This window comes from Equus caballus, chromosome 6 (assembly GCF_041296265.1).
Source record: "Equus caballus isolate H_3958 breed thoroughbred chromosome 6, TB-T2T, whole genome shotgun sequence".
NCBI lineage: Eukaryota > Metazoa > Chordata > Mammalia > Perissodactyla > Equidae > Equus > Equus caballus.
The window spans coordinates 54805596-54825537 of record NC_091689.1 but is presented as its reverse complement, the minus strand read 5'-3'; the positions used below and the strand labels follow the sequence as shown (position 1 = coordinate 54825537).

Sequence of the window (19942 nt, the reverse complement as noted above, 5' to 3'; positions counted from 1 at the left end):
TCTTCCACAGTCTGGCGTGGTTCTCTAACAGGTGTGGAAGGACCTTGATTCAGCAGGGTGCTCGAGCTAGTTCCCACTGGCTCCCAAGAGCCAACTGTGGGCATAATTCCACGTTCAGTGATGTCACTCTGGTAGCTTGAAATTTGTCATGGTGGCTTATTGGCAAATGCTACAAATCATGCTTTTCTGATTTTTGTTTTTGAGAGCCAGGTAAGCATTTAGCCATATACCACTGCTTAGATTGCTGTTGAAGGGATGTCTTCTCACTAGAGTGAAAGGAATGTTTTGTGAGGGCCCCCAAAAGAGATGTGTTCAGCGTGTGTTCTGGACAGAGTATTTTTTGGAGCTGGGCAATTTGAAGAAAGAGACAGAAAATTTATAGGAAACAGAATTTTAGGAAGGTAGGTTTATATAGTTACACTTAATTTAACTGAAGCCTTTGGCATCAGGCAAACATGGAAAAGCTGGAAATCTCTCTGATTATTTTTATAAATTCGGATGACTTTAACAGTACTTGATAAGGATACTACAATAAACAAAACTGGAGAATATTATCACTTATGAATATAGATGCAAAAATTGTACAAAAATATTAATAAATATAATCCAGCAATATATCCTATTAATAATAAAGAATGCCCAATTCAGGTTTATTGTAGGAACACAGTGATAGTTCAATATTAGGAAAACTATCAATATAAGTAATTATATTAATAAGTTTTAAGAAATCATATCAATAGATTTTGAAGAGATAATTGATAAATTTCATTAGCCATTCCTAATAGAACTCTGAAGTAAAGAAAAGAATTTAGGGGCTGGCCCAGTGGTGTAGCAGTTAAGTTCACACTTCTGCTTTGGTGGCCCGGGGTTCGCCAGTTTGGATCCCAGGTGCAGACCTATGCACTGCTTGGCAAGCCATGCTGTGGCAGGCGTCCCACCTACAAAGTAGAGGAAGATGGGCACAGATGTTAGCTCAGGGCCAGTCTTGCTCAGCAAAAAGAGGAAGATTGGTGGCAGATGTGAGCTTAGGGCTAATCTTCCTCAAAAAAAAAAATAAATAAAAATTAAAAAATTTTTTAAAGAAGAAAAGAATTTATACATTTGACTATAGTAAAATGAAAACTTCTGTCTATTGAAGGATACCACATGCAAAGTGAAAATATAATCTACAGACTTAGAGAAAAAGTTTGCAATATGGAAAAGAATTCTTATTTGGAAGACTTAAAGAACTTCTACAAATCAGTATGTAAAAGACAAAGAACCTGAAAGCAAAACTGGCAAAAGATTTGAACAGATAATTTAATGAATAAAAAGATACTTAGTATCACTATTAATAAATTAAGTGTAAATTAAAACAATGTGAAATACCATTATATATCCATCAGATTAGCTAAATTTCTGAAGCATGACAATACTAAGTGTTGACAAGGATGCAGAACAACTGGAATTTTTATAGACTGCTGGTGGGAGTAAAATTGGTACAGTCACTGTGGAGAGCAATTTTGCAACATAAGCTAAAGCTGAAAATATGCATACTATATTGGACCCAAACCTTGTGCAGTTCCTCAGATTCCTGTGACCACATCCTTCTTTCTCAAGGCACCTCTGTCTCCTAGTTTTTACTTATATTACTGCCTTTGCTGGCGACCTTGCCAAGCTCCCTGAGCTGGCTGGAGTCTGAGTTGAAAGCCCAGACTTACATGGCCCACATACTTATGCCAAGCCCTATTCACAAGGAGTGGTCTCTCCACTTCCAGACTTGGATATGATGCTACACACAGGTTATAGGATTTGGCTTTCAGAGAGACTTCCAGGACGCCAGGTGATGCAACCCAGAAATGCAGGGGCGGGAAAGGTAGTCAACTCCTTGTGGGGTGAACCTTGACCTATGGGGAGAGGGAGAAGGGGAGAGAGATGGGTAGATTCTATAGATTATGCTGTGATGCTCTTTCTCTTTCAGATATTCTGGAGAAAGATTCAAATCTGTGTGAACACATCTGCTAAGTGATCCACTATTTTTTTGTGGCTTCTTGTGATGGAGGGGTGAGCATGGTAATGAATTGCATTGTATTGCTTTGTATCTTTTCTTGTGTCCCTTCCCTGTTTCCTTTTCTCACCGCCCTGGTCTTGCACCTTCTAAATGAAGTGGCAGTACCTTAATCCTTGCCTCAGGCTCTGTTATTTATTTATTTATTTATTTATTTATTTTATTGTATTTTTTTTTGAGGAAGATTAGCCCTGATCTCACATCTGCCACCAATCCTCCTCTTTTTTTGCTGAGGAAGACTGGCCTTGAGCTAACATCCATGCCCATCTTCCTCTACTTTATACGTGGGACACCTACCACAGCATGGCTTGGCAAGTGGTGCATAGGTCCACACCTGGGATCCAAACTGGTGAACCCCGGGCCGCTGAAGCAGATCGTGCAAACTTAACCTCTGCACCACCGGGCCAGCCCCCTTAGGCTCTGTTTTCTCAGGACTCAGGCTGAGATACTTACAATTCTACTCCTGGTTCCAAACCATAGAGACCTTACATATGTGCATAAGCAGACATCTATAAGAATATTGATTATAGCCTTGTTTGTAATAGGAAAAATTTATAAACAATTAACTATTACTGTGGTGATTTATACAAGGGGATAATATACCTCATTGAAAATAAAGGAACAGGAGCTGCATGTGTAACTATAACATGGAGGGCTAGTTCTCAAAGTGATCCAGTGGAGCAAAAACAGTAGTAGCAGAGAAACTCATATTGTACACAACCATTTATATAAACTTTACAAATATAGAAAAACAACATCATCCAAATTTCTGGATATATGCATTTATAGTAGAAATATAAAAATATTTTTGGGAATATAAAAATATTTTGGGAAGTACATACTTCAAGCTAGTTTCCTTTGGAGAGAGAGGAAGGAAAACGAAATCTCAGCAGCAGAGTCTGTTGGGAGCATCAGTGACGTCTGTAAAGCTTCATTTCTTAAGTTGTGTGGTAGAGCACAGATATCATGGTCTGAAAATAGCCTGTGCTGAATATCTTTATTTTTCCTCTCTAGATTCAAGGTCTCCTTCTCTAGACTGCTGTGTGCTCTGAGAGGCAGAGGCTGGCCTATATGAACTGTACCAACAAGCTTCCTTGCTCTCTGGCTTCCTATTGGATCTGGCCAGGGGGGAGCATCCAAAGGACATCAGAGGGCAGGAAAAGAGTAAGGCTCGGGTGTCATCCTCATGTTTCTATTTTACTTAGTGTTTTCTTATTTACTTAAATATTCTACAAAAGCATACAGAAGATATGGCAGATCCTGACTAGGTGGTTGACATGGGTTATGGTGGAAGTGGGATGGGGTGGAGGTGCTGATACAGGTGAAAGGGAGGGAAAGAAGGAAGAGGAGCCAAACCCAGAAGGAAAAATAAGATTCAAGCCATGCTGTGGCAGGCGTCCCACTTATAAAATAGAGGGAGATGGGCACAGATGTTAGCTCAGGGCCAATCTTCCTCAGCAAAAAGAGGAGGATTGGCAGCACATGTTAGCTCAGGGCTAATCTTCCTCAACAAAAAAGAAAAGAAAAAAAGATCTAATAGTTGGATCTGGGCATTTTGTTAAAGCTCCATAGGGAATTCTGTTTCTCATCTAGACGGAACAGCCAATGCAAACTCTTTGAGGCAGGAGGCCCGTGTGGCTGGAGCTGAGTGACTGAGTGGCAGGGTAGTAGAAGCAGAGGTGAGAAGTAAAGGTGGTGGGGGGGAGTGAAGCGGGACACTATAAGAAATTGAAAGGATTTTGGCTCTTCCTCTGATCTCTGAACTGACAAAATTGTTTTGCTAAACTCCTCTGCAAATTCTCTTATCACTTGGGAGGGAATTTGTCAAATCCTCTTCCTCCCTCTCTCCACCACCCTGATGAGTAGTCTCCCTATCCTTGAGGCTGAAGGGTGGAGTATCTCTAACCTTCATTGGTGGCACAAAGGATTAAGTGCATAGTTTCCAAGTGAAAACTGGAAGAGCAAGTCAGATCTGGGTTGCCAGTCTAGTAGGATAAATAAAGAAAAGGGAGCCAAGATATGGAGCCAAGGGAAGGGCTTTGAGGCCCCAGGCCCAACAAGAGGGCGGAAGGGGCAGCAGTGCTGGCCTGCGGGAGAGAGGGATTCAGGAAATGAGGTGCAGATGCGGGCAGTTTACTTTATCTGAGTTAGAAATCTTGCAATCATTCAGAGCAGCTTCTTGCTCTCGCACAATCTTGTCATCAGTCTTGGGTTTCAATTTCCTTTTACCAGTCTTCCATTTTTTTCATTCTGAAGATATTCCCATTGATAAAGAAATCAGAAGTGAAATTGTTAAAATTCCATTTTCTTAGTGCTTTCTCAACTCAGCTGTCTCCAATCTCCTTCTCCTGCAGCCACAGCAATTTTTCTACTATGCAAGTCTGATCCTGTTCAGCTTTCTCTCCCCTTCAGAATAAAATATAAACTTTTTAATTTTTTTTTTGACCAATGAGGCTTCCCTAATTTTTTGCCCTCTTTATCATTTTGGCCTCATCTCTTGCCTCTTTGCTATCCCTCCTTGCACCCTGGCCATTCCAAGATATGCAATTCGTGGTCAGAGCCGAGTTTCTCAGCAGCAGCACTATTTTGGCTCAGATAATTTATTTGTCGTGGAGGCTGTCTTGTGCGTTGTAGGATGTCTAGGTGCATTCCTGACCTGTACCAACTAGATACTGGTAGCGCGTACCCAGTTGTGACAACCAAGAATGCTTCCAGACTGCCAAATAGCCCCTGGGGATCAGAATCGCCTTTGGTTAAACACTGGGATGAGGCGTGCTGTGTCGTGTCCGCCCTCCCTTTCTATTCTTTCAGCATGGAGAGACCGTCTGCCTGTGACCATCCTGGACAACGCCTGCTCGTCTCTCAGCATCTCCGCTCAGTCCTGCTTCCTTGGTGAAGTCTTCCACAACTCCCAAGGTGGAGAGTTCGGTGAGCTGGCCCTTTAGAGCAGGGTCCAATTGTATTCTAATTCTTTTGGTTTGCCTATCTCCATATCAGACCGAGGTTTAGAGGGCCAGACTGTGTTTTAACATTTTGTCCTCAGTACCTAATTGATAAGTACCTGGCTGAAAATATTAACAATATCTATGTGCATCTTTAAAACTTTACAAGTTTGAGTGTTGGGTTAAAGCAATTTAGAAAAGACATTTAAAGGCAAGTTAATTTTTTTGTCTTAGCTGATGTGATGTCCATCATATCCAGGTTTTAATTTGTCATTGCATCTGAAATATGATACTTCGTATATATTTTGTGAATAGTTGCCTGTAATTATTAAACTTGCTTTTGAATACAATTTATAGATTGTCTTGCATATCTACACCCAAGCTTTTAAAACTAAACAATTTATGTAAATCTTATAAAGATACTGTATAATACTATGTATGTTAGATCCATGTCTCTTTTCAATTTGAGGATTTTATATGGAAAGTCATGGGATACATGTACTTTTGAATAACCACCTTCCCAGAGCCATACAGTTATTTGACAATAATTTGGTATTTCTGCCTTTTGTTATTTAGGGCCAACCATGCTTAAAAAAGGTATTTTTAGGGGCCAGCCCTGTGGCACAGTGGTTAAGTTCACACGTTTCAGTTCAGTGGTCCAGGGTTTGCTGGTTCAGATCCTGGGTGTGGACCTACACAATGCTTGTCAAGCCATGCTGTGGCAGGTGTCCCACGTGAAATAGAGGAAGATGGGCACAGATGTTGGCTCAGGGCCAATCTTCCTCAGCAAAAAGAGGAGGATTGGCAGCAGATGTTAGCTCAGGGCTAATCTTCCTCAAAAAAAAGAAAGTAAAAAGGTATTTTTATTTAGGAAGTTTGTTATCTATTGGTGATAATTGTTAAAAATCCTTTGAACATTTCTATGTAGTGCTATACTTTGCCAATGCTGCCATCTTCTGGACGCCATTAAGCACTGTAACAGTCAGAGGAGCTGACAGTGCAGAGTGGTTTCCAAAAGTAATGTGTATGTAGTGATAAAAAAAAGCTTTCATTTTCTTTCTTTTTTCTTTTTTTAGTTTGAAAAAAGCCTGGATATATATATTTTTTCGATTACCCTCATAAAATACTTGACTATCTCCTTACTTTCCTAACCATGTACTGCTGAAGTCAGAATGGTATAGGGTGTAAAATGGATATGCTAAACGTCTTAATTTTGCCCCTCTGGATCTGTTATCCACGCTTTCTACTCTGCTTTGTGTCTTGGGAGGCAGAGGCTGACCTATATGGACTATAGTAACAAGATTCCTTGACTTTCAACTTCTAACTGGATCTGGGCCATAAGAAGCATTCAAAGGAAATCAAATGGGGAGAAGGGAGTAGAGCTGGGTCCCTCATATGAGGTCACAGGGCTCTGTCCCTTAACTGAAGGTCATATCTCCCGGCAAGGGCCTTACCAAAATAGGTCAGTCTGCCTTAGGGAAGTAGTAGTCACTTCCTCCTTGTATTCTTCAGGGCTGTTATGAAACCTAGACACTTCACATCCCCTGTGGTTCCCTACATTCTGCTCATACCTTTGTAAATGATCCTTTCATTAAATATTCCTTAAATCACCCAGCTTGAGTATATTTCCTGTTGGGACACTGACCAAAACAGTGGGAATAATAATAGCAGTTAACCCAGAGGTGTGTTATAAGGGTTAAATAAACTAAGACCTGGCTAGAGCTTAAATAATGGCTGAGAAAAGAGATAAAGATGAAGGCAGTGGGACAGAAAATGATAATGATGGAGGAAAAAGATGTTGCAATACTAAGATAATTGCTATCCTTCAGTGGTTAGAAGCCCCCCAAAATGGAATACTTATATTGAAATATCTTTATAGAAAAGATTCAGAGATATACAAGAAAAAAGATTTCCTGCTATAAAGGTGTAGCTGAATCGGCAGATGAAAAGTTCACGCTGTACAAGAAAAACAGCTTTGGGATGATCAACAATAAGACATGAGAAAAAGAAAGAATTCTTTAAGCAACCAGCTCCCCCTAAAAAAAAGTCCCCTATGAGGAGGAAAAATAAAAGATTGGTTTATACTAATATTTAATTCCAGAAGACATTAAGGTCTACAAAATTCTAAGGGAAAGATGACACAAGATTATAACCAAATACAGCTTTCCTTAGTGTCAGGGAATTCCTTGATTAAAAGATGTCTATTTTTGCAATATTGTATTTCACAATAGGCATTCCTAAGGGAGTCTTAATTTTATCTGTGGTCATCAGTGTATATTGTACCATGATGGTAAAAGCTTATCTATTAAACAAATTATAAACATGTTTTTAGAAAATACCTGGTAAAATGACACAATGCTTGTAATTTGTGAACTAAACCATGTATTTGAAGTCATGCACCCCCTTTTTTCAATCTTCAGAGACATGTACCATTTGTCAGGGACGTCATCCTTGGTTGTGAAAAAAGACTCAAAAGTTTACACGGTGTATTTTTACCCTTACTTGTTTATGCTCATACATCTCCATTATATAATATGTTAATATGGGCTCAAATAAATAGGATTCCATACACAAAATTATAGCCAGCTGTTATGGGCTGAATTGTGCCCTCCCTCACTCAAATTCATGTGTTAAAGTCCTGGTCCCAGTACTGCAGAATATGACTGTGTTTGGTGATAGGGTCTTTATAGGGGTAATTAAGTTAAAATGAAGTTATTAGGGTGCATCCTAGTCCAATATGACTGTGTCCTTATAAGAAGAGGGAATTTGGACACTGATCTGTGCGGAGGGAAGATGTGTGAAGATAAAGGCAATGAAGTAGGACTAGGTGTTCTGAAAATCTGCCACCACCTGTTCAAGCCAATAGCTTATGCTCAGTACATTTTTGAGACTGATATTATATGTACTGTGATGGCCGTTGTGTCTGCTCAACACAATATTTGTGACGAGCAGCTCAGTTCCTTTGGTCATTTGAGGCTGATGATTAGGCATTTAATCTTTACCAAGGCTCCTTAGAACTCCAGGACACATTTCTTCAGAGATGTTAGCTGCAGGAGGAAACATGGCTCTTCCCCACTACTTTAGATGGCTACACTGTAATTCTCCTATTGCTACTTTCCAGCGTTCGATCTGAATAATACTCAAGCTGCTGCAAAAGCTGGGTATCATTGGCTCTGCTCAGCCATAAGGCCTAAGTGGCAGAACAGCTTCCTTCATTACATCCAGGACCTGTTGCAGAGTTTTTTATTGCTTGCGGGCCCCTTCAAACTGGCAGCACACTCAAATATGTATTTATCACCCTCAAAATCAAGAGAGACCCAAAAAGTATATCCCTTTTCTCCTCGAGAAGTGCTTTGTTCAGCAACTTGTCCCTTATTTTGGAGGAGCTGTCCTACATGACCCAGACCACTCAATCCCTAGAAACTTCTCTTAGGTGGCAGGACCGTGATTTTAGTGGGGTTTATCTCCCATCCGATGCCACCTACGTGTGTCACTCTGGTAAATAGGATGCTTATTATTTCTCGGGTATCAGGTTGACTCAGCATGATGTCATCCATGTTGTAGACTGACAAGATGTTCTGTGGTATTTCAAGATAATCGGAGTCTCTGTGAACCAGACCAGAGATTGATATTTTCTGTAAAGAGCCAAATAGTGGATATTTTAGGCTTTGTGAGCCATACGATCTCTGTCGCAACTGTTCACCTCTGTGGTTGTAGCGTGAAAACAGCTGTAGGTAATACATAGCTACCACATGAATGTGAGTGTGTGTCAATAACACTTTGTTAATAAACGCTGAAATTTGAATTTCATATAATTTTCATGTGTCATGACATATTATTCATTTTTGGATTTTTGTCAACCCTTTAAAAATGTAAAAATCATTCTTAGCTTGTGGGCCATACGAAAATAAATGGCGGGCTGGTTTTGGCCTATAGGTTGCCACTTGCTGACAGCTGGATTGAATTATGGCAGAGAGCAAGAAAATTGCCATAGACAACTGCGGCAAACAATGAAAGCATATTGCTGACCCTACCAGGTGAAAGCAAACTGCTCGTGCTTACTTTTATACTTGGTCATACTGAAATAAGCAAAGGATGTGTCAATAACTTCATAGTAGATGGGAGGGGCTATATTAATTCATTCCATGAAAGAAGCCAAATCTGAAATAGTAGCTGTGGTTGAAGTCACCACCTAATTAATTTTATGATAATCCATAGTCATTCTCTAAGATACTTCAGTCTTCTGAATATGTCATAAAGGCAAGTTAAATAGTAATATAATAGGAGTCATTATCCTAGAACCTCTCAGATTTTTGATAGTAGCACAACTCTCTGACATTCCCCCAGGAGTTTCAAAATGTAATTAAAAAAACAGTTAGTTAGAAATATTTATGTATAGCATAATAATTAAAATATATATGTTTATATGTGTATAAAATATATACAAATATGTATTACAATGTTGAATTGGTTATTACCTGGTTGTGTGATTATGGGTAATTTTTTTTTTCTTAAAGATTGGCACCTGGGCTAACAACTGTTGCCAATCTTCCTTTTTCTTTTTCAAAGATTGGCACCTGGGCTAACAACTGTTGCCAATCTTTTTTTTTTCCCCCTGCTTTATCTCCCCAAACCCCGCCTGTACACAGTTGTATATCTTAATTGCACATCCTTCTAGTTGTGGGATGTGGGACGCCACCTCAACGTGGCCTGATGAGTGGTGCCATGTCCGTGCCCAGGATCCGAACCCTGGGCCGCTGCAGCAGAGCGCATGAACTTAACCACTCGACCACGGAGCCAGCCCCTGGGTAATCTTTTTACTTTTGTGCTTTTTAATATTTTCCGTTACTTATAGTAAAAATGTATTCCCTTACAGTCAGAAAAGACTCTAATTTATTTTTGTAAGAATCACTGTTAAAGTCAATACTAAATTTATCTGGATGAGGTATATGAAATAATCCTGAGAATAGTTGATACCAGAGCTAACCTCAGCAGATGTAAATATTTGAGTCATAATCACTGTACCAATTTCAATTAGCTCATTATTGTTATTTTATGATTTAATTAAATGTTTGAAGTAACATACATCCAGTCTTTATTATTATGCATATATTTTCAAAGAGAATTCTAAAAGCTCTGGCTTCCAAGTGAAAGAGTATTAATGAATGGAGCCCATTTGTAAATGCTTCTTAAACTATGTTAATGATGTGTGAAATATGGGGCACTAAACTAACTAGGCAATTCAGTGATGCCTTCATCAACCACGGTGCTGCACGTGAAGACGGTTTGTCCCTGTCGTGCTGTGGTGAGGCAGAGGGTGTGTGAATGCTCGGTCACCACTGCACACCTAGACTCCTAGTGCCCCTCTTAGCACTGCCACTATTAATTAGAGAACGAGGAAAAAAGATTATGAATGTTTGTTTGTTTGTCTTCTTAATATTTTCCTTGAGTTTTCTCTATCTTCTGAGGCTTTAAAATTCTAGCTTGGAAATCATAGCTCATTCCTGGGGTCCTAGTGATTTTACTGACACTCAGCATAATGAAGAGAAAGACTTTCAACAAGTGCTTTCTTCAAGAGGGCCTTTCTAGGCTTTTCTCACCTGGGTGTGTTGACTGGTGCTCATAGTGAGGATGAAAGCAAGGTATTGTCGGAGAAGGTAAATTCAGGGAAAGGCTTTGACCTCCTGAAAATGAGAGGGTCTTAGACACTTAGACAAGTTATCTGAAGTGAGAAAACCCTTCCGCAGCCCTTATGTCTGGGGGAGAAGGTGTGTAGAAACAGGAAGGGAGCACTGGGCTGATAGTTTCAGTTTTTCAATGTTCAGAAGCTGTGATGAGTTATATGCTCTCTAGGGCCTTGGAGCGCCTCTTCCTCTCTGGCGCCCTGGCTTACGTCTCTCTAACACTAACCACGCTGGGTTCTAATAACTGACATCCTGGGTGGCACTTGTGCCTCTCCCTGCCTGCCTGCTCACCAAACTGTGAGCTGCTTGAGATCAGGACCATGTCATATTCTACTTTGTATCCCCAGCACCCAGTAACTGGCATGCGCAGGGCACGTGAAAACAACCTGCATGAATGAACGATTGGGAAAGACTGGTCTGCGGGGACTCTAGCTGTAGGCTCATCTTCCTCAGTAGTGGGTGTAACGGGGATAAGAGGAAGACAGGAAGCAAATATGTTTTGAGCTCCTACATTTAGCCATTGCATATTTTTACTTAATACCTTTAAGATGTGACATAGGTATAATTATGGCAATTTTACAGCACGTAGAGTGTGTAATTTGCCTCAGCAAGTGACCAACTCTGAATATGAACCCCAGGTTTCTCTCAACTTTATAACCCAGGTTTCTTTCACTCTAATATGCCTTTAGTGACGGTAATTGGTAGCATGGTCTCTATAGAATAAGATTATTGCTACAGACTTAGGAAAATAGACCCTAGGAGTACTTGGAGTGGAAGGAGCTTTTTTGAGATCCCAGCTGTGCAAAGCTTACTTCAGCAGAGTCCTTATTTCTAGTATTCCTGCAAACGGCTTCTGAAAGAGGGTTGGTATAGGGGAGGGAGCGGGTGGCAGGATATGTGTATTGTACCATTAAGGCCTGGAAAAATTTGTTCCTTTCATCTTTCCCCAGTATGCCTCCTCCTCCATGATTCCCCCCTGATTCCACCTTTCCATTCTTGTAGTACTCAGTTTGTACCACTCACAAAGCATTGTCATACTGCCTTCTGTTGTAAATATTTATGTATCTGGCTTGACTCTGGTTCTGTATTTTCGGTACTTTTGTATCTGGTTCTAGCACAGTGTAGCAAGTAGATGGTCAATAAATGCTTGCCTTTCTCTTTCAAATTTATGCTGAAATCTTTTTAAACTATTTAAGGCATTTCCCTCTCCTCCAAATAGAGAGGAACTGCATGAAGGCGATCTCGAAGGATCCACTGATATTGTGTGGGAACACAGTGGCCGTGGTGATGTGTTGACTAGATCCTGCTTCAGTGAAGGACTGGTTGTCCCAGCTGCTGGGAGTGGTGTCAGCGGACGGCTTCGGCTGGCGCTGTCTTCAGGGATGGCTTCAGCTGTAAAGAGCTGCCTCAGCCAAGGTCACGCCTGTCCCGGGACAGCCGACCTCCAGTGACTGGTCGAGGTTGGGGTATAAAGGCCTGGCCTTTTTAATCCAGTGTGGGACAGCTCTGATGGGCCATTTTCACTTCCATTCGAGAAACTGTGCTGGGATTTTTTATTTAATTTTTCTGTCGTTTTAAAGTGGATGCAATTCATTAAAAATTTATGAATAATTATTACTGAGCCACAAAGTATTTCTGATCCATTACCTCACTTGAATAGAAGTGGGTTAAGAATCATTTTCTTTAGGAAACCCCATTTAGATAATGTTTCCTTTTTTTTCTGCCCCCTCCCTATGTGATGTCAAAAGTTTGTATATTACAAAAGTTTATTGATCAGGATGCTAAGCACTTGACGCTTCTATTTTTTAAAAATTGGATTCATATAATGTGTACTGAGGGTACATGATAGAATAGAAAGCATGTGAGTATTAGAGTCAGACTGAGAGTTAATGCCCCAGCAAATATATGTAAAACACTTAGTACACGGCGAATACTTAGTGATAGTTTAATTTTCTTTTTTATATTGTGTGTTACTAATTCTGCTGGCACCTTCACAATGTTATCTCATCTCCTTGCATCCATTCTTCCCAGCAACATCTCGTCCTCTCCCCAACCATTAATTCCAAACTATAGTCAAAATGATCTTTTAAAAATGAAAATCTGATTGGTCTCTTCTCTGCTTAAAATCCTAAGACTTCTTATTGCTCTTAAGATATAGACCAAAATTCTTCCATCGGCCTCTAAGAACCTGAATGTTCTGGCCCTGTTCACCTCTCTGGGTTCATCTCTTACAAGGCTGCTTTCCTTCATTCTCTCCACTACAGCCCCTTTCACCTTCTTCTAGTTCCTCATGTGTTTGTCGTGTCTCTGCTGTTCCCACCGCCTGGAATGTTCCATTCCTGCCCATCTCTTCCCCTTGGTTAGTTAGCTCTTTCTCATCCTTTAGATCTCAGCCCAGGAGAGCCTTCTCTGAACTGCCACCCCTCCCCTCAGTTTAAATCATCGGTATACACTCCTGCATGACTATGTTCCCTCACTTCGGGGCACTTATCTAGATTTGTAACTCAGCATCAGTGTGATCAATTAATTGGTTTCTGTCTTTCCCACAGGACTGAGTTCCCTGAAAGCAGGAAGCTTGTTACTGAATTCTTATAGCCTAGTTCAGTGATTAGATCGTAGTAGGTAGCCAGTAAATATTACACGGTTTAATCAGCAAAAAACCGAGCAAGGTGTGTGAATGTGGATGTATATTGTTTCTATTATTATTATTTTTTAATAAATGAGGAAACTGAAGCTCATTTAAACCCAGTCATACCACTTGTAGGTCCAGAGTACCTTACAATTTTTAAAAAGCACATTTGTTTTTATGAATATTTAAGTATATTTCCTTTTCTCTTTGTATTATCCTTGTATTAAAACATTCTGATTGTTTTTGGGGCCGGCCGGTGGTGCAGCAGTTAAGTTGCTGCTCTCCACTTCGGATGCCTGGCATGGACCTAGCACTGCTGTCAAGCCATGCTCTGGCAGGTGTCCCACATATAAAGTAGAGGGAGATGGGCGCAGATGTTAGCTCAGAGCCAATCTTCCTCAAAAAAAAAAAAAAGTGTAAAAAAATATATATTCTTATTGTTTTCGATCTAATGTCTCACTTTATTCTCAATTACTTGGAACTGATAAGACTCTAATATTCCTCTAAAATTCACTTATGCCTTCTGCCTTGTGAATGACAAAGCACTGCAATGACCCTGAAATATAATATAATAATGAAAGTCTAGCCTGTTGAGTGTTGCCCTGGGAATGTAAACTGATCCCAAATTGATACTCAAGTCTATTCATCAAGCATTTGAACTACACCAGATAGTTTATGCTAACAGTGTGATTTATGGCAGGAGCCTTGATCCACGCTGAATCAGTTTGACTTCTGGAGGGACTGGAGACTGAATAAAGGCAGTCACGTGGGTGCTCTATGCTGCTGTGACCAATCTCTAATAGAAACCAGGGACGCCAAGGCTGAGGTGAGCTTCCCTGGTTGGCATTATTCCACACTTGTCACACATTGCTGCTGAGGGAAGCAAATGTCTGTAAGTGCTGATTATATTGTAAGTGAATGTAAGTGAGGCCATCTTTTATGTGACTCTGTGTGACTACTCACTGCTCTGCACGTACTCTAAAATAATTCACATGCTCTCCTGATTTATGGCCTCTGCTTACGTATGTACTGCCCTATAGCTTGATCAATTAAAAATTTGTTCTACAAGTTTCTTTCCAGGAACAGGCTGACCACAGGCGGGAAATACACCTACAAGGTATCCATCACAGCTGACGGAAGAATGGAACAATAAAAGACCCTGGATTCTGTCATGCCTGAAGGCTTACTTTTCCAAACCTCCTCCTTAATCCCTATTTTCCCTATATAACTACCTCAAGATTCGGTAATTGTTGAAGATGGGTTTTTTGAGACTTTAGTCACCCATCTTCTGATTTTGCCCGCTAATCCAGTTAAAGCTTCCTTTCTTCATCCCTCACTCGTGGTGATTTATTGGCTCAGATCCCGATGAGCAGAGCCCATTGCTCAGTAACACATATGACTCCAATGGGAAAGGAAAACTAAAAGCTTATTCCTGGTCTCCCCTGGACTCCACCCTGTGGACTTTCTACCTTTGCTCATTTTAATCTGTAGCCTTTCACTATAATAAACGGTAACCATGAGTATAACATCTTTTCTGCTTTATATGAGTCCTTCTAGAGAATCATTGAATCTGAGGGTGGTCTTGAGGACCCCTGTCACAGCTGCTTAGAAAAGGAATGGACTTTGAGATTATTTGCATGGGTTTAAGACTGCTGTGTGGATCTTTTTTTTGTTTTTTGAGGAAGATTAGCCCTGAGCTAACATCTGCTGCCAATCCTCCTCTTTTTGCTGAGGAAGACTGGCCCTGAGCTAACATCCGTGCCCATCTTCCTCTACTTTATATGTGGGACACCTACCACAGCATAGCTTGCCAAGCAGTGCCATGTCTGCACCCGGGATCTGAACCGGCAAACCTCGGCCGCGGAAGCAGAACGTACACACTTAACCACTGCGCCAGTACAATGCCCCAGCTGCTGTGTGGATCTTGATCAAGTTAGTCCATCAAATTGCCCCTCTATTTCTGCATAATTAAAACTAGCGTAATAACATCTATGTTACAGTATTGGTGTGCGTATTAAATGAGATAATGTAAGAAATGTGCCTGGCATGTGTTTAGTTAAAGGTAGCTATTAATATCACGGTGGGGTAAGGGGTGTAGGAATACAAAGATTGTTAAGACATATTCTCCACTGGCTAGTACTTTAGTCGGGGGGAAATCTTTGTCATGAGGACTGTGGGAAAATTAGGTTATTTCCCACTTGGTCCTCTCTTTGTAGGATGATACCTGGTTGAGTCAGCCACACAAACTATTCTTCCTACTCATAGGCACTGCTGTCCTGGGGTAGAGATGGGACAGGCAGAGAAAGAAAGGATCTTCTACCTGGGTCTAAAGCTATGTCTGAGATTCATGCACATGCACTTAGCCTGTATGTGCCTCTTTTATCACATTCGTACTAGGAAATGGACCCTCAACAGGGTACAATTGGTCTTTTCTAACTCTTTAATATTCAAGACAGCCCACAAAGTTCCTTTTAACCTTATTTTGCTTGAATAACAACACTGGAGGGTCAGGGGACACCATGAGATTGGCCTGTGCTTCTCCTCCTTTCCAGCCCCTCCCCTCCCACGCACACACTGGGCCAAGCCAAGCCCTTCCTAGGAAGTGGCACGGAGTCGTCTGTTTCCTCAAACCCCTGATGTTAGGACAATAATCTCCAAACATCTGGGTCAAGCCAGGTTATTCTTCACGTAAGGATTTCAATTAAAACTAGAACACAAATGCAATCTCAAATTTACCATAAGTTGTATTCTCTAAATCAGTTGTTTCAAACTGAGAATTCATTTTCATGAAAACCATGTCATATAATAGTAATAAAAAAACCTTTGTTTTGTTAATATTGTGCTTGACAAATAGTCTTTCACTATTGCTGCTACAGCTGAACTTGGCTTTTATGTACAACACTGTGTCCCCTGATGTTGCTCTAGGACTCCCTTTCATCTCCTGCTTCATCTTTGGGGACACAGTAAGGAGACACCGTCCAATTCGAACTTGCTAGTGGGAGCTCTCATGCCTGTAGCAGGGCAGGGGGTGGGTGTGGGGAGAGCTCCAGGGGATTATAATAGAGGAGCATATATCTGTTAGGATGCTGTCGGAATTCCTAAATAATGAGAAATTTCGTTAACTCACATAGCAATAAATCTCGGGAAGGGCTATTCCAGTGGCTTAACTGTTTTAACAAGGACCAAGACGCTCAGTTTTTATGCTCTGCTGCTCCGAGTATTGACTTCATTTCCAAGCTGGTAGCAAGACAAAGGAAAAATTTCCCAGAATTCCCACAGCAAACTTCCCCTCATGTCTCAATGACCAGAATTTGGTCATGAGTCCATGTCTAAACCAAGCAGTAGCAAAGAACATGGAATTACCATAATTTATAATCTGATAGATAATGGCTGCTGGGGAGTCAATCCCAATGTCCATTTTAGGCCAGCTGCTGGTGTAAGCGGTGATAACGTCCCATCTGAGACTTTCTCCTGAGGCCTCAGGATTGGCCCACTTGCTTCCTCTTCTGATGGTTTTACATCTTTTACTTGCTCACTACTGCACAGAAATGTACAGAACCAAAACCAAAAATCTAAAAGCTTTTCCCTACTTACCTGATCCTGAGGCACTTTGGGGATTTTTAATTTTAATTTTTCACTATTTTTATTTTGTTTTGAGGCTACTAACAATGAAAAACAAATAGTTAGTTAACCCCTTCTCCCCCCCGCCCCACCCATTTTCTCCTGTATTCTCACTTCCTTCTTTTTACTTAAGTTGAGTAGGGGAGTTTTATGGTGAAGCTTTGGGTAAAGAAAGGGCTGTGGTGAGGCTCATTTGCATTTAGAGGAGAGTCAGACCCAGGCATTCCCCTGGGCATTTCAGAGCCAGGCATCCTGTATGACTGTGGGGGGTATTGTGATAAGGAACTGTAACGGGGACTTAGTTCACGGCAGATGTGGGTCAGGAGCAAGGAGGAAAGTATCGGTCATGTATGCCACCTCCCTACTCTTTCCTGTTGTTCCCATTAGTTTCTGAATAGCGAAGCCTGCTCTGGGGCCGTGTAAGGAGCAGAGCGGAGTTTCAGCCTCACTGAGGTGGACGTAAAAGGAATAGGCAGGGAATTCTCAGGCAAAGGAAGCTGAAAGGAAGGAGTTCCTGGGACAGAAGTCAGAGGCTGCTGGACGAGAAGCCAAACTTCTTTTCAACAGGCTCCACTGAGGTCACTGGGAAACTGAAAAGCAACTTGCTTCTTCTTCAGAATGAAGACGTGTACTGACCCAGTTTAAAGCCACCTACCCTGATTTTTCCATTCGTATCCAGATTCATATCCATGTCAGTTCCCCACAAATCCACACCCATGCTCCCAGCACAAAGCAATGCAATCGCATATATTTGCAAATTCACACCTGCAGTAGAGCTCCCCTTCCATTCACACCCTATTAACCACATAAAGTGCACATTTTATGGCCACAGATGCTTAGAAAAGACAAAATCCTTTAGTCTGTCTGGATTCAAAAGTAATCTGAAAAATTAATCTTTAGCCAATACCTGGAAACAATGTGGGAAAGTCCTCGCATGTACACGAAGTCGTGGATTATTGAAGTTTTCACCCAGAAAGAAAGAGAAAAAACTTCTAAATCTAATGATGTGTGACCTCAGATGGGAAACCTAATTTTATATGTTAATATTTTCAGTGTAAACATACTGCTAATTGTTTTGTTTTGTTTTGTTTTTTTGAGGAAGATTAGCCCTGAACTAACATCTGCTGCCAATCCTCCTCTTTTTTGCTGAGGAAGACTGGCTCTGAGCTAACATCTGTGCCCATCTTCCTCTACTTTATATGTGTGGTGCCTACCACAGCATGGCCTGACAAGCAGTGCATAGGTCTGCACCTGGGATCCGAACCGGCAAACCCCAGGCCGCCGAAGTATAACGTGCGAACCTAACCGCTGTTCCACCGGGCCAGCCCCCATACTGCTAATTGTTGAACAGCTGTCTCTTTAAAGGAGAGAAAAAGCTGGGTTTATGCTAACTGTTCCCTAAAATCAAGAGTCCGGTCTACATACAACCAACGAGAAGAAGGAGTGTGGTTAAGTGGAAAGAGGGAACCTAACTCACCATCAGAAGAACTGAGGATCAGTGATACAAAACCTGGCTTTCCCTGTTATTTATTATAATTTTGGGCAAGAGCTTTTAAAAGTCCTGAAGAACACATGTTCTGGAACATCAAGTTTGTTTTCTGCAACAGAAGCTGAAACTGAATTCTGTTGTGGATGGGGAGAGAAGGTTACTTTGTATTTCCCTGTTAGAGCTCTGTAGACCATTGGAAAGTTAGCAGGGAGAAGAGCGGGGAAGGAGAGGGGAAAGAAACAGGTGTGGAAAGTGTAATTTGATTTTTTTCTGAGATGTGTGGATGGAGAGAGAGGAAGGGAAAGAAAGACAGTGCTGACAGGTAATGGTGTAACGCAGGAGTCTCCCTGCCTTTCCTGTCCCCACAGGGGATTCTCTCTCATAGCTACAGCCTTGACAGCAAAGCTACTCAGCATCCATTCCCCCCTCTTCCTTCCTAACAGATTCTTGATTATGCTCAGATAACCATCCTTTCCCCTTTCTAATTTCAGGAGAAGACAACCACACCCTCACTTCTGGAGGTAGATCGTCATTAGTTTAAGCCAATCAACAGATGACATTCCTCTGGCTACAATTGGTCCAGGGGTAAGCATGGTGACCTAAGTTTGCCCAAACAGATTGAAGGGAGGGACTTATATTCCATGCTTGGTGAGAAGTTATCCTTTTCTATTGCCAGACTTAAAAAGGAAGCCTATACTCCCAGTTGCCCTTGGCAGTCATCTTTCAACTACAAGGGGAACCAGCCATAGGATGAACCCTATGCCAAGAGGAACAGACACCTGAGACCTTGATTATGTCGTTGAGCTCCACCTGGAGCCTACATTAGGAGGACTTCCTGTTATATAGAGTGTTATGGACTGAACTGTGTTCACTCCAAATTTGTAGGTTGAAGTCCTGATCCCTAGTACTTTAGAATGGCACTGTATTTGGAGATAATTAAGGTTAAATGAAGTCCTAAGGGTGGGCCCTAATCCAATATGACTTCTGTCCTTGTAAGAAGAAAGAGAGACACTAGGGATACATGAGCACAGATGAAAGGCCATGTGAGGACACAGCAAGAAGATGGGGACCATCTGCAAGCCCAGGAGAGAGGCCTCAGGAGAAACCAGCCCTGTTGACACCTTGATCTTGGACTTCCAGCCTCCAGAGCTGTGAGGAATAAATTTCTGTTGCTTTAGCCCTCCAGTTTGTGGTGTTTTGTTTCGTTAGCCCCAGCAGACTAATACATAAGGTAATACATTTTCTCACTGCTTAAGAAATGTTGAGTTGAGATTTTCTATTACTTGCAGCCAGAATCATTTTGACACAGGATATTCGTGATCTCCTTCCCTGCCCCTTTCTGCAAGTCTTTTTTTTTTTTTAAGATTGTCACCGGAGCTAACATCTGTTGCCAGCCTTCTTTTTCTTCTTCTTCGTCTTCTCCTCCCCAAAGCCCCACAGTACATAGTTGTATATTCTAGCTGTAGGTCCCTCTGGCTGTGCTATGTGAGATGCCATCTCAGCATGGCTTGATGAGCAATGCCATGTCCC

General features: G+C 41.3%; 1 long non-coding RNA gene across 3 annotated transcripts in view; it reads left to right on the top strand.

Annotated features, from left to right (window-relative positions):
• The window catches only part of LOC111773929 (uncharacterized), a 96097-nt gene extending 76508 nt beyond the window's left edge, over positions 1–19589 (top strand). For all 3 annotated transcript variants that reach the window (XR_011439701.1, XR_011439703.1, XR_011439702.1), the window contains 7 exons: positions 1961–2052; positions 3062–3211; positions 4859–4975; positions 14003–14128; positions 15104–15234; positions 18904–18997; positions 19089–19589. This is a non-coding gene — a long non-coding RNA (uncharacterized lncRNA). The remainder of the gene's footprint in view (positions 1–1960; positions 2053–3061; positions 3212–4858; positions 4976–14002; positions 14129–15103; positions 15235–18903; positions 18998–19088) is intronic.
• The last annotated feature ends 353 nt before the right edge of the window (positions 19590–19942 follow it).